Source organism: Macrobrachium nipponense, chromosome 27 (genome assembly GCF_015104395.2).
Source record: "Macrobrachium nipponense isolate FS-2020 chromosome 27, ASM1510439v2, whole genome shotgun sequence".
NCBI lineage: Eukaryota > Metazoa > Arthropoda > Malacostraca > Decapoda > Palaemonidae > Macrobrachium > Macrobrachium nipponense.
In genome coordinates this window covers 33,633,373-33,648,420 of record NC_087216.1, presented here as the reverse complement: position 1 = coordinate 33,648,420, position 15,048 = coordinate 33,633,373, and the positions used below count along the sequence as shown (strand labels likewise).

The window sequence follows — 15,048 nt, the reverse complement described above, 5'->3', positions numbered from 1 at the left end:
CCTGTTTCGAATTCCTTACAAGATCAAGAAGGAATTTACTCTGGTGGCTAACTCCGGGAAAGTTTAGCGGACGGGGCATCGCTCCAGCTAAGGAACCCACCCAGACCTGGTATTATTTTCAGATGCTTGGAAGCAGGTGGGGAGAGGCGACTCTAGGCCCTCATGAATCCAGTGTCAGGTCGTTGGAGCAGGAGGAAGCGGCTTGGCATATAAACAGGAAGGAACTGATGGCGATTTTCTTGGCTTTGAAAACGTTCAAGGCGTTGATCCGCAACAAGGTGGTACAAGTGAACGCGGACAATACCACAACTCTGGCATACATTCGCAAGCAAGGAGGAACGCACTCAGTTTCACTGTGCAAGTTAGCGGAAGAAGTCCTCCTGTGGGCAGAGAAGGAGAACGTCACCCTGCTCACCAGGTTCATTCAAGGGGAAAAGAATATGAGAGCGGACCTGTTGAGCAGGGAAGGTCAGTTGCTGTCTACAGAGTGGACCCTTCATCTAGAAGTATGCAGAGTCTGTGGAATTTATGGGGTAGTCCAGTGGTGGATTTATTTGCAACCGCAAATACGAAGAGGCTTCCGACATACTGCTCTCCAGTCCCAGACCATCAAGCAGTCGCAGTGGATGCCTTCTTCTAGACTGGACAGGCCTAGATGCGTACACCTTTCCTCCGTTCAAAATTCTAGGAAAGGTGATGAAGAAATTCAGGGAGAGTCAAGGCACGAGACTGACTCTTATAGCCCCCTACTGGCTGGCACAAGATTGGTTCAGAGGTACTGGAATGGACAGTCGACACACCAAGAACACTTCAACAAGAGTAGATCTACTCAAACAGCCCCACTTCAACAGTATCACAAGAACATCGCTCTGGGTCTGACTGCGTTCAGACTATCGAAAGACTTGTCAGAGCGAGGGGGTTTTCTAAGGAAGCGGCCAAAGCTGTGGCCAGAGCAAGAAGAGCCTCTACAATCAAGGTGTACCAGGCGAAGTGGGAGTCCTTTCGTAAGTGGTGTAAAGAGTCGAAAGGTTTCTTCTTCAGTACCTCTGTGACCCAAATGGCAGACTTCCTTCTGTATTTGAAGGAGGAAGCAGGATTATGTACGCAGACAATCAAAGGCTACAGGAGTATGTTAGCCTCTGTTTTCAGGCACAGAGGATTAGATATTACTAACAATCTGGATCTGAGAGATCTCATAGGTCCTTTGAGACAAGGAAAGAACAACGATAAGGGCTCCTTCTTGGAACCTAGATATAGTTTTCTGAAATTCCTGGAACTAAGAAGTTTGAACCAATGGGTCAGGCTTCTTTAAGAGATGTCTCTAAAAAGACGATCATTTTGGTGGCCTTGGCCACAGCGAAAAGAGTGAGTGAACTAACTAGCTATTAGTAGACATGTGGGCTGGAAACATGACATGGCAATATGCTCTTTTCAGGAGGAATTCTTAGCCAAGAACAAAAACCTATCTCATCCCTGGCCAAGGTCTTTTGAAATTGTGGGTTTATCAGATCTTGTGGGACAAGAACAAGAGAGTGTTCTATGTCCAGTAAGGGCTTTGCGCCATTACCTGGAGAGAACTAAGAGTATTAGAGGTACTTCAGATTCACTTTGGTGCTCTGTGAAGGACCCCAGCAGAGCCATGACTAAGAACGCTATCGCTTTCTTCATAAGGGAGCTTATTAAGGAGTCTCATATGCTATGCCAGGAAGAGAACTTCGGCCTTCTTAAGGTTAAGGCACAACGATGGTAAGAGCGGTAGCCACGTCCCCTTGGCGTTCAAGAGAAATATGGCCCTCAACGACGTTTTGGAGGACTAACTCAGTTTTTGCCTCTCACTATCTGAGAAACATCAAAACAACATTCGACAATTGTCAAACTTTGGGCCCTTACTTATCCTCAGGTGCAGTATTGGGCAAAGGAGTTGCCACCCCATAACTTTCTAACATGCTAGGATATTTTAATTAGTTTTTGTGTTTTATGGTTGTCTGAGAGGATTTAGTACCTCTTCAGCCTTGGAGTATCTTTGTTAGTTATAATGCGTATGTGTGTGGTTCAGGTGGACTAACATTTCCTAGCATGAATGCCCGTGGTGAGAGAGGGCTAGGGTGTACTGTCAACGAATTGGTCCCGTCCAGTTGTCAGACCCTTTTGATGGCTTCTTCAACACTCAGGTCACATCCTAGTTGAAAGCTAATAAGGTTTAGCAGGCTAAGAGGCAGGACCTATGAAGTCAGCTACCTTAGCAGGTAAGGAACCTAAGAGTATTTTAAAATTTTAATTAAGTTTTAAACTCTGACGATGTTGCTGTCTTTGACCCACCACCAAATGTGTCAATCAGCTATATATATACCTGCCAGGTAAGTGTCATACATGAAAATGACGTTATTATGATATAACAAAGTTTCATGTATACTTACCTGGCAGGTATATATAATTAAATTCCCACCCGCCTCCCCTCAGGAGAACAGGGTTCCGAGAAAATCTGATGAAAATGGGAAGGGTTCCGAGCGCTAGCGCCATGGGAAAGGGGTGGCAATCACCTGGACTACCAGTGATCTAGCGGCTGCCGCGAGTTTTGAAAATTCTGCTAGTGCGTCAGAGGATTATAGCTATATATATACCTGCCAGGTAAGTATACATGAAACTGTTATATCATAATAACGTCATTTTACAAAGAGCATCACATGCTTATTTTAGTTCGTATGGGGCTTTCATATATATCACATTGTGTTGACGAAACTTCAATCTTTTGATGTTGACGAAACTTCAATCTTTTGAATGGTATGCTTAGAGCTGTAATTGTATTTTTGTTTCACCAATTAAATATCAAGTGAATAAGACCCGGCCAGCGTGATGATGGAGGATCGTCCATGATTGTTTACCCTAATATTTATTTGGCCGACTGTAATTAAACCGCTATTGACCTTTGAAGACTACGTAGGTACATGACAGTACAAGGGGTGCGATGTACCGACGTACAGAGTTCAAAGATAAATAACAGATTAGTTACAGGCGGCCAGCAAAATATTACCTTAAACCTGTAAAGTAAGTAAAATAACATAGGAAAACGTCAACTGCCACAGTCTACTTCAACTGAACAATCTTCGAAGTTTTGGTTCGGAGCCATTAAACGTAAACAAACCGCCATATTTGAATTCTGGTAGACCTTGGTGGGATACGTAACCAGCAGGAGTGTAACATATAGGTTATGATACTAAACCTAACCTAACCTAGAAGAACGTGTTACCTGACCGGGGGAGACGAACCCCCTTAAAGGAAGGCAAGCGTAGAATTGTAACATAGGTAAGGAGTCGGTGTATGTTTACTGAAACAAAAGCTCTCCTTGCCTTGGTCTCTTGACTCCCATAACATGGCGCATGTGTAGTAGGATTCGGCGTCATAATAGGTGGATTTTGGCTATGCAATGGCTCCATTATCAGTTTATTTGTAGCTTTATTTCAGCTTGTATTTCGTGTTTCAAATGTCATAAATAAGAGGAAACAACACGCCAAAACCTACCCCAAAGTGTTTTACCCCACCCATAACCCCTCTTTTCCCATCAGCCCCCTTATCATAGGATAGAGTTTAGGCCTGTAATTCTCCCAAGTGTTTTACCCACCCAGAACCCCGCATTCCCATTGGTCCCCTTTACCTTAGGGTAGAGTTCAAAGGTAAATTACAGGTTTAATTACAGCTGGCCAAAAAATATTACTTTAAATTCTTGTTCAGGAGATCAAATTCTATAGAAAACGTCAACAGTCTAGTTCGCTGCAGTATAACGGGCTTAGATCTACCGCCTAACCTTTAGTATTACCTATGGTAATTTTATAGGAAAGGGGGCACCAGTTTCTATATGAGAAGCAGCTTAAAATGCTAAAATAATACTTTAGCGATGCTTCAGTATCATAAAATGAGGAAAACCCTTACAAACACCAACAATCTTGGGGGACCACGGGTGGGAACAGGGGTTTTGGGTGGGGAAGACGAAAACATTTTTTTTTTTTTTTGCACATTCCTGATTTCAGTGTCAGTTTGGCGGAATGGCGCTTCGTGCCTTAGTATCCGCATTTTGAAAACATTCTTGGCAAGCAGGAATTTTTGCGCTGCGCACCTGCCACAGGTTACAGGGCACTGGCTGTTACGGTTGTACAGCGACGTCACGTTCTTTTGAGTGTCACTGTGGTTGGGTCAAGGTCGAACTACTTACCAAACTACCAATACAAAAAACAAAAATGACCATACGTTATAACGCTTTTCACATTGAAAGGTAGTCAGTTATCCACAGGAACACTTGTAGAAGTTACTGCCATGATGACGAAGAACAAAATAATAGCTGTGCAAGAGCATTTCCATATTTATTGTGTAAGAATGGATTATAGAGAAGTAAGGAAGTAAAAATGGGTTTACTGTGTACGTAGTGCATTTGTTACTTGTTTTAGATATTTTTTAGTCCTTATATGCGCACGCAGATACAGACATCAATCTGTAAGTTGACTCAGTGAGAGACGAAGCTCCGGTGACTTAGTTTTTTTCACTATTTTTTTTTTTTTGTTTTAAAGTTACGTTTTTTGGGACTAGGTAATAAGCTTTTCCTCACTTAATGACTAGTGTCTAAGAATTCTGTACAGTATTCTCCTTAACTCTAGGTAATTACTTTTCTTTAATAAGCCTATGAGCCCCTTTCCTATAGAATTACCATTTACAATATGTGCTTTCCTAATGTCATCCAATCTTTAATTTTGATGTGGTTAATCTAAATAGCCTACCTAGTGTAGGTAATGTATCTAGCCTATACTAGGTCCAATTAAGTAAGGCAAGGTCACAAAATCATCACTTTGTTAGGTTTCAGTGCATACCATTAAAGTCTATTATTGTATTTTTTTACTTAGCATAAATGTATACCTAGATTACTTAACCAGTCACATTTAACACAAACCTAAACCTCCATACCAGGTCCTTAACCCCCAGAGCATGATATTAGTTATAAAACATTCCATAAGCTTTCCTTATTCAGCATGAGAGCTATAGGCTAAGTGGGATTAGCATCAATCTATGTTTCACTTGTCATGTTCACCACCCAAAAACCCCACTTTCACAATATGGCTCCCTAAATTGTAGGATACCAAGGTAGGTGCACTAGCCTATCTCTTAAAAGTTCTCATTGCTAACACAGCAAATGTAGAAAAGTTCAAAGAACATAACTTATTAGGCTAAAACAGCCTAATGTGTTAGTAAATATCTTAAGCAGATAGGTACTATGTTGATCGTTTTGTGAAAGAGTACAAATGGGAAAAAGGCGCAGTAGGCTGTAATGTTTTGTTTGTTTGTTTGTATGGTGCTTTTACGTTGCATGGAACCTGTGGTTATTCAGCAACGGGACCAATGGCTTTACGTGACTTCCGAACGACGTTTAGAATGAAACTTCTGTCACCAGAAATACACATCTCTCACTACTCAACGGAATGGTCGAGAATCGAACCGTGACCACCGAGGTGGGACACTAATACCATATGTTGCACTTGGATCCTGACAGGCTATGTAGGCATGGTTCGACTAGATTCAAACAGATTTTAGCATTGCACAGGCTACAATAGAAAGGCAGTTTTTGGCGAGTTATTAGTATGTTTTGAATTAATTATACTTCCATCAAAGTGCTTAATTTATGATGCTGAATGTTTCTTGAAGGTGCATGTTCCATTAAACAGATGGCCTAACCAACCACACCTAACTTACACTAGGGTACCAGCCTTACTCTAGTGCTGCTTTTAGTTTGGATACATTCCATGAACTTAACTTATTCTGAATGACAGCTATCGGTGGGATTAACATCCTTGTATTTTATTTGTTTTTTTCCCGTCAAAAAACCCATGCTTTCCTTCAGTGGTTCCGCAAAATGTAGAATATGAGGTTGGTTTCACTATCTTGAAGCACACTTATTTGCTAATAAAATGAATGTCAGAAATGTAGTAATGTGCATTTGCACCCACTAGGGTATGGGGCAATGTAGAAAGAGGGGTCATGGCTTCAAGTGGAAAATTTGACCAAAATAAAAAATTTAGGTTTTTCTTATTGCTAAAGATAATGTAATCTCTATAAATTTCCTAAGATAGGGGGATCATGTTGAGAGAGCATATTTCAACCACACGTAAAAACCTACCTTTAACTAGGAAGTAGTGCCCCTGAACCTGGCCAAGTAACACTGAACATCATTCAAACACATAGCCTTTCTTAGGCTAGTACTGTAGCATAGTAGGTCAGAATCATCATGTTCATCTGTAATCCTAAAAATTGTAAATAATGTCTTTCCTGCCAGGTGCTTGGTCATAGACCCTGCTTAACCTGACATAAAACATACAGATTCTTCTGGGTTTGCCCTTTTGTTTACCTTTGAAATGGGCTCTGTATAGGCAGTGCCCAGTTAATGGTAATCCGTTTTTATGGCGCTTGTCTATAAAATCGGTGATTTATGGCACCATAACGGGGGCTAGGTTTCGGTTATTGGCGCCGTAAGGTGTCGTTAATGAAGTTAAGGCGCCATAACATACCTTACAGAGGCAATAACTGGGGACTGCCTGTAATAGGTTAACTAAAACAATGAAATTATTATATTTAGCGTTAGATTGAATTATTAAAGAGTATTTCGTTTTTTTTTCTCTCTGTTTTCAAGGTCTTCAGATTTTGTCGTTCGAAATGCCGCAGGCTGTTTCAACAGAAAGAAAAATCCAAGAAAAACAAAAATCCGCTGGACAAAGTCATTCCGCAAAGCAGCAGGGAAGGAGTTGGCAGTTGATCCTTCATTGAGTTTGAAAAGAGGCGCCATGTTCCCATGAAGTACAACAGAGAATTGTGGGCAAAGACACGTAAGTGTTTGCTACTAATAAAATTTCTTTATATACCTTTTATGGTTGGTTTTTCTTTAAAAATTGATTTTTGGAGTACGTACCAACTAGAGTACCCATATATACTTTTCATGAATGGTTTATTCTAATCACTGCATTTCTGTGAGGAGGGCATCAAGAATGCCTTAGCTAGGAATCTGTTCCATGTACTATTCATGCTTTTTACATGTACAAATGAATGACATCACTGTTGTGCTGTTGAGATTGTAATCCATTTTCACACTATTTATTCACTGTTAATTCCATTCAGAATACAGTCGAATATATTTGTCTTTCCCAGTACTGGTCAGAGTAATGTGTTGAGTAGCTTTTTAAGTATGGAAAACCAAGATTGGAAGGTGACATCTGTTTCTAAAAGTGGAAAGGTGTGATTTTTGCAGTACATCATTTTATCATAACTGTAAACGGCAATTTTTAATGTATTCACATTTAAATCAGCATAGATAGAATTTAAAATTGAGGTTTGACTTCAATTTGTAAATTGAGGAAATAGGAAGGGCTTGCAAGCTTTACCATTAAATTGTTCAATCCTTTAATTTTAGTTTTCATTTGTTGCAGTGATGATAGTGTATTGACCTTTGCCTTTAATTCTCATTGCATTGAGTTGATTATTCATTATTTATTATATAATACTTAAATCTGGATTTGCTTTTTGGGCATGGAATAAAAAATACAATTGTAATGTATGTATTCATCAAAGTAGTCATATATTTGATGAAAGGTAATGTTTCGTGTATACCTCCAAGCATATCATTTGAGTGACTGTAAAAGCACACCTATGCTAAAACTGCATCATTTTTTTCTTAACAGTTGAGGCCATGAAGAAAATCACAGAAATCCGTGAAAGAGGGAGCACAGTTTGTGATGGATCGACTTGTGAAAGACTTTGAAAATCAACGTGCCACCAACAGAAACCTTGTCAGAGATCACCTGATCTTATTCGATCTCCTGCTGCTGGACTGAGAGTAAGTTGTGTGGTGTGTGTGTGTGTATTTTGTCACTTGCTCTCACTGTTGGCCTTATTGCCCCCCTCCATCAAACTTCTAAGGTGTTTTACAAACTTCAGTATCAAAATTTAGTTTATTTATTTATTTTTTTTTTTAAATGTTGTGTTGTGGTCTAAGGGCGTGCAGGTTTAAAATTGAGTAAAGTTATTCAATATGCCAAGTTTTTGTGGTAGTATATAGTACTTCCTTGTTAACTGTAAGTTGTGCAGAGTTGAATATTACGTATACGTAATGGATGACCAGGATGACAAGGCTTGGAAACAAAAATTCCACAAATGCATAAGGTTGGCCAACTTAAGAAAAAAAAACTACCAATGGAAAGAGAGATAGGCAAATGCATGGTAAACAGAAACAAATGTTAACATTTTTCTGTACCTTCCAATGGGTGGGAAGTTGAAAGTGAACATTTACAACCCTGTCCAGGGCTGCTTTTCATAGGCACTCATAAATTTTACCAAGTTATACATTTTTTCCTAAAATCATTAATAAATTCTGAGTATGTTTATTGTAAAATATTTTTGAGATTTACCGAGATGGGGAGATGAAGTAAATTTTTGTGAATACATGTTTTTTACATGCTTTTCTAATATTTTTCTTTGCACTTTTTTTAATTACAATTACAGCTGATATACTTTCATGAAAGATAAGAATTAAACCAACAGCAATCCATGGGAATATTTATGAGCAAATAAATATAAAGACTTCATAGGATGGTGCGGGGCAATATATTTGAAATTCCTATCAAGTCTCAAGGCATAATGATCACCCTCTGTTCTGTGCTGAGCTACTACAGTTACCATTAGTCATTTATGGATCATTGAAGTGATATGAACATCTTTCCTGCTAAATTCATCTAAATTGTATGGCACGGAGTATTAATGCTCATATGAGTTAGCCCGTCCACCACTCAAAACCTGTTATAGATACTCATGAGCCTGTCCATTAAGGGTCAAGACCTTGCTAATTTTATTTGGAAAATAATGAATGTTTATAGTATGGAAATTTGCATAGAATGTTAATTACTGTAAGTAAAACAGTAATTAGGTAATCTAGACTGTGGTATGTCTGGTCAGAGTATGATGGCAAAAAAAAGAAAGAGACCACACCAAAGCATTTTAAAGTTATCCCTGATTTACTATAGATATTGATGCCTCTATCTTTTGCCTCGTTCATTTATAACTAGAGGCTGTAGGTGATATGTGGTCAGCAGTATAAGAACTATTTTGTTGAAATTACTTGTGTTTAGTTCTGAATTTATCAAGTTTATTGTGTTGTCTGAATAGATTGACAGCACGTATTTCTTTTTCTTGCAGAGAGGAAATGTCGTTATCAATGAAAGAGGACCTCGAGGAGGATGTCAGCAGAGGATCATTTCCGAGGTGTCAAAGAAGACCAAATCGAAGAAGAAGCGCGAAGAAGAGAAATCCTTGGTTGAGGAAGAAGATATTGAAGAAGAAAAAAAATTGAGGAAGATGATGACGACGACAATGACAAAGATGATTCTGACAATGAGAGTGAGGATGAGGATGACGATGACGATGACGACAATGATGATGGACAAGGAAGATGATGGCGACATGGATAGTGACGTTGAGATGGATTCAGATGATGAGAAGAAGGATGAGTAGATGACATGCTGAGTAGATGACATGCTATGTGATGTTTATGTATTTTATAAATCTTGAAAATGTATAATAAAAAGTTCAAGCTAGATTGTAATGTACTTCTCCCTCGCCAGAACTCTTAAAAGTAAAAGGATGCTTACTATTAAAGATTTCTGTTTTTCCCTTCTCCTTGGGAAGGTTGAGTAGTGTCTCTCAAAGGAACATCTAATCTTTTCTTTTCAGTAGCAAAGGTAAACAGCACTTCAGTTTGGAGTATATAATTTGTATTTACAAGCTAACTTTCACCTGGACAGTGGGCACCTTCAGAGCAAACTATAGCCTCAGGGTAGATTTATAAGTATTTATAGGGGGAAGAACCTTGTTTTTAAAGAAAGGCATGCTTAATTTTGACTGGTTGAGAGTTGATTTTGGTAGCTGTGGCTGGGTAAGTACTCTTCTATATCAATAAGCATATAAATAAGACGACTTGGATGGTACTTTAACAACAAAACCAAGTATTTTAAACACTACAGGCTGATCTGAACAATCGCCTATTCTACAAGGCATCACATCCCATAAACAGAAAATGCCATTAAAAAAAAGAGCATCTAATGGAGTGTCATTTATTTGTATGACAAATGCTTCCCTTAAAAACGATCTCATTCGGTGTCAGGGCTATCCATCTTTGTCAATTACGGCAGCATGGCAAAGGACTAACATGACAGCAAATTACTGAAATATCAGAACAGTGCCATCCATACAGATTTAGAGTATTAGAGGAAAAACCAACCATGAACTTTAACAATAAACTCCTGTCACTCACCACCTTAGCACAAAAGTTTGGCATGCATCAGTTTTGACATTGCTAGTAACATCAGAGCTGTAGATGTAAGCAGTTTCAAGGGAGGGCGACCAACCAAATGCATTAATGTGAGCAATGGCAGGTGCTCTCTACAGTCCAAACCAACACACAGGGAGAGGATCCAACCACCCCTCTCAACCAGTAAGATCCAGGTTTTCAATCCAAGTTTCTCTTAAACCCAGTGTATAATATTATGTTCCTCAGGTTCAGTTTGCTCTGAAATGCCTGCTCCCTATTTGAAAGCTCTGGTTGTAATTGAATACACTAAAAGTGGAAGTTGCTGTATGCATTTTTTGCTAAAATGCCTTATACTCTCCTTGAAGAGTCATGTTCATTATGTCCTCTTATTATTCCAGTACTATTACCATTTGTAAAGTGTATAGTGTTGAAACAAAACCGCCTCAAGTCACCATGTACGGTTTTCCAGAACAGAACACACGTGTAAAAATAAGTTATTTAGGAAAAGGAAAGGTTGGTGTGTATAATAACACAGCAATGTGGAGTTAAGTCAATGAAAACTGAAATAAAAATAGGGTATTATGCCTGAGTATAATATCAAGCAACTGAACTAAAGCAAAATTGTCATACCTGAATTACTTCTATCTTTGTAACAATGTAACTACCATCCTCATATCAGATAAAGGTAGAAAGATCATTTTAGCAACAACACTAGACACAGGGGCAATAAGATAAGATCAAGATAATGGGGGCAGTTTATAACCAAGATAAAGGTAGAGTTCAGAGCTGTTTGAGTATTTACCATGGCTCTACAGTACAGCTTCAAGGGCAGGAATGATTATGACACAAATAGGTCTGTTATTCTTGGCCATATATTTCTGCAAGTGTGTAGAACTAGCACCTTTGCCGCTTTCTTACTTGGACACTAGTGACAAGCTGGTTCAGCATGACAAGGAAGTAAGTGATCTTACAGGTTGGGTTTGGAAATGTCTGGGCAATGACTGGAATTTCAATGTCAATTGTGTTCATGATTAGGATGGAACGGTAAATCTCAGTATCATCATTTGGAAATTACAATAATGGGCACTGGTCTGCCTTGTGTAATTTAAGAATTGCTAGCCCATTCCCTCTCATTTTGTCTTGACTTTGAATACTCACTACATATACATAGCATAGTTAATTTTTTCTCTTAATTTCTATATATTCTATTTTATTCTGTGCTCTTTATCCATGGTTTTCTTGGCCTTCCTACTGATCTGCACTGTGCTCAAACCAATTCTGCTTATTTTTCTAGGCTTTCAATTCCACATCTCTGCAACTGCCTGATACAATTTGGAAATGAAAATAAGCATTTTAGTGTTTATTGCCTTATCAAACTATCCTGCAGTTAAAATTACAGTCCTTTTATATCATAATAGGCATAATAGATCTCTGCTGTACTCACTGGCAGTCTAGTAATCCCTTTCCACTTCATCCAGAATGTTGTTATTTGATAGTGACTTGACAATCCAGTATGTACAGATGAGATTTTTCAGATCTGCCTTTTAATCTCCAAAATATTTTCTAGTGAAAATTAAGAGGACTAGCGTGGAGGATTTGAGTGAAATTTGTGAGTGCTCATAAAGTAAGGTGTAAACAATAAATGTACGGGCAAGATGCTCTGTTACTGCTTGTACAGTTGATGTGATTATGGTGATCTGACCAATCATGTTGTCTTTCATGACCAGGGCCAGATGGAATAAGCAGAGGGAAAATCTTACAAAGGATCTGCAAGTAGCTCTAGTTGGCGATTGAACTGAATATAGAATTTAGGCCAAAGGCCAAGCACTGGGACCTAGTACAGGCAGTCCCCGGCTTACGACAGGGGTGCCATTCTTGAGATGTGCCGTAAGCCGGAAAAATCATCAAAAATCCTAAGAAAACATTACTTTAATGCTTTGGGTGTATTTTAAATACTATGCAAAATGCATTTTATTGCATTTTCATTAAAAAAAACTCAAATTAATTGATTTTGTTTTGTATTTTTGGGAGTCATATTTCTTTCTGTCAGATCAGCATCATAAGCAGTGTTACCCTGGAACATGCGTCGTAAACCTGGAAATAATTTCTGATGAATATATAATTGAAAAGTCATAACCTCGGAATGTCGTAAGCCAAACCTGTCGTACGACAGGGACTGCCTGTACGGATCATTAAGCGCTAAAAACAGAAATTTAAGGTAAAAGGTTTGAAAGGTGTTACAGAAGGAAAATGTTGCAGTTGCACTATGAATCAATTGTTAGGAGAGGGTGGAAAGTAAGATGGAATAGAATATGACAAGAGGTACAGTAAAAACAAAACACAACAACATGGGTTACAGCTGGAGCCTAAGGGACACTGCAAAACCTCGAGTAATGCTTAGGTGCACCTTACAAGAAGTACTGATAGCATTATAATTCATCATTGGATGTTATATATGTGAGAATTTCAAATTTGATAATTAGTACGTAGTAATACAATAATTCAACTTGGATTGATTACCAATTGAAAAAACTGGTGGTTAGGATGAGGATGCTCTAATTATTTCATTCTTACTCTTGTGCTATTACCACTCAATTAGGCTACATCCCTGTAGGCGTGGTAGCACTGTAGGCATTGCCGGAGGGTTTGCAGCATCCATTCATCCCCTAGCAGCACCACTAGCCTTTTTATATCCATCCCAGCTTCCTCTATTCCATCTAGCTGTCTAACCTCTCTAACTTACTTCTTGGTGCAATTGGGTTTTCTTTTTTCCAGTTTCATCTTTAGATTCTATTACTTCATCTCACTTATTCCCTGGATATCTTTTTCCCTCACATCTTGCTCTCCAAGCCACTCTCACCCCTTTTTCTTTTCACTGTCTTAAGCAGCGAATGGCTTTGGGTTTTATTGTACTACAAATATATGTGACACAGTCGACGCCCAGTATTCGCGGGTGATGCATACCACACCCCCACCCCCCAAATAGCTAAAATCTGTGAACACTTAAAACCCATCAAAGGCACTTAAAACTGTCTAATATTGATAGTTAAAGCAAAAAAAAGGCTAAATTGCTTTATACCAAGTAATTAATAGTAAAATAAAAAAAAAAATTAAAAACATTTAGTCATGAAAATATGAAAATACTGTAATTAGTGAGACTTTCTCAGTGAATAGGCGAATTTTCCGTGATGTTGCATACTACTACATATACATTCCACAGAGAAATCTAGCGAATCAGTGAGTCCGCAAATCCAGAATCACAAATAAGCAGGGGTTGACAATAGTATGTGTTAATTTAACCCCTCTCCATCAATGTGATAGTACTCAGAACCTAACCATTGGTAATTCATATTCCCATATGATGTATGCAGATTTTTTCACAAATGATAACTAAGAGATGTGCAAGCAAATTTTTTTTTTCTAAAACCTCTATTTCATTCTAAGTTTCCACGTTTCGGTTGCAACATATCGAAAAGGCAGGGACACTGGTCTTTAGAATAAAAAAAAAAAAAAGTTGGGCTCCTATGAACCAAGGGTTTTCAGCTGAAGTAAATTACCCTAAATAGGGGTAATGAGCAGACAGCAAAGAAAGAAATTCCACCATAAGGTACTCTTCAAGTCTTAAACATTAGTTCTTTATGTACAGTTAATCAGATTATAGTACATCCCTTCCACTGTTTATATTCTGCAACCAGGACCGTCTGTGATGTTACTATACTCTGTTTTTTTCCATCTGTCCACCCGCCTGTGGTGTTTGCGTATGGTAACACTGCGTCCCGGGCTTTAGATATTTACGCTAAGTGTAAGTTTTAGGTAAATAAAAGGATATCTGGGTGTACATTTACAACTGAACAGTGTTTTAATAATTTTACTGTATGCAATTAAAACCGTTAATATTCGAAATAGGATATTATATAATTGTTGAATGTAAGCTGAATGTAACTATCTAAAGCCCGGGACGCAGTGTTACCATATGCACACACCACAGGTGGGTGGACAGATGGAAAAAAAAAACGAGTGTAGTCATATTCAATAAAAAGAAACACACCTGAACTTATAGACTTCATTAATTATCAGCTACCACATTGAGATATTTCCTAATACTACCATGTTAGATTTAATATTTTTGAGTAGGTATATCTCTTGTTAAGTGTAAAGTACTAGTTAGTTTGTTTAACAATTGTGGAATTCCTGTTGACTGTAAAAAAACCACCCAAAAGCATCTGTTAATTTGCTGTACTACTGTACTATTACATTCAATCCCCCACACCTTTGTTACACCATCTATGCTAGCACTGTCCAGATTGGGCATTTCATTTTGCCCCCCTTTCTGGTCACTACAAGCAGGGTTTTAATCAATTTCTGATCCTCTATTTCTTTTTTTAAGGGTAGTGCATTAAGCTAACTTTAGAAAAAAATTACAGTAAGTTTAATTTCATTTTAAAAATAGCACATTTAGTTAGCATTTTTTGAGACAGTGCCAAACTTATGCGAAAATTTCTTGCATGAGATGGTCTGGAACCTAACCTCATGTAATTTCAAGGTATTACTGAGTGTGTGTGTGAGTGTGATTAACCAATGAACGATCGAGCCTAGGATGACGTCAGAAGCTATGACGTATGAGGGAGGGCGGGTCCTAACTAAGACGCCATTTGCAAACCTCCCCGCCGACGCTCCGCTTGTAAGCAAGGTAAGAATTTCGATTTTAAGAGGGTCGC

At 38.5% G+C, this 15,048-nt stretch overlaps 1 protein-coding gene and 1 long non-coding RNA gene across 2 annotated transcripts in view; both read left to right on the top strand.

Moving 5' to 3' along the window:
- The window catches only part of LOC135201008 (probable ribosome biogenesis protein RLP24), a 100,365-nt gene that overhangs the window by 8,328 nt on the left and 76,989 nt on the right, over nucleotides 1–15,048 (top strand). The gene's annotated exons all lie outside the window — the stretch shown is intronic.
- Nucleotides 7,754–9,613, top strand: LOC135201010 (uncharacterized). The gene is made up of 2 exons (XR_010311436.1): nucleotides 7,754–7,864; nucleotides 9,220–9,613. It is a non-coding gene; the product is annotated as an uncharacterized LOC135201010 (long non-coding RNA).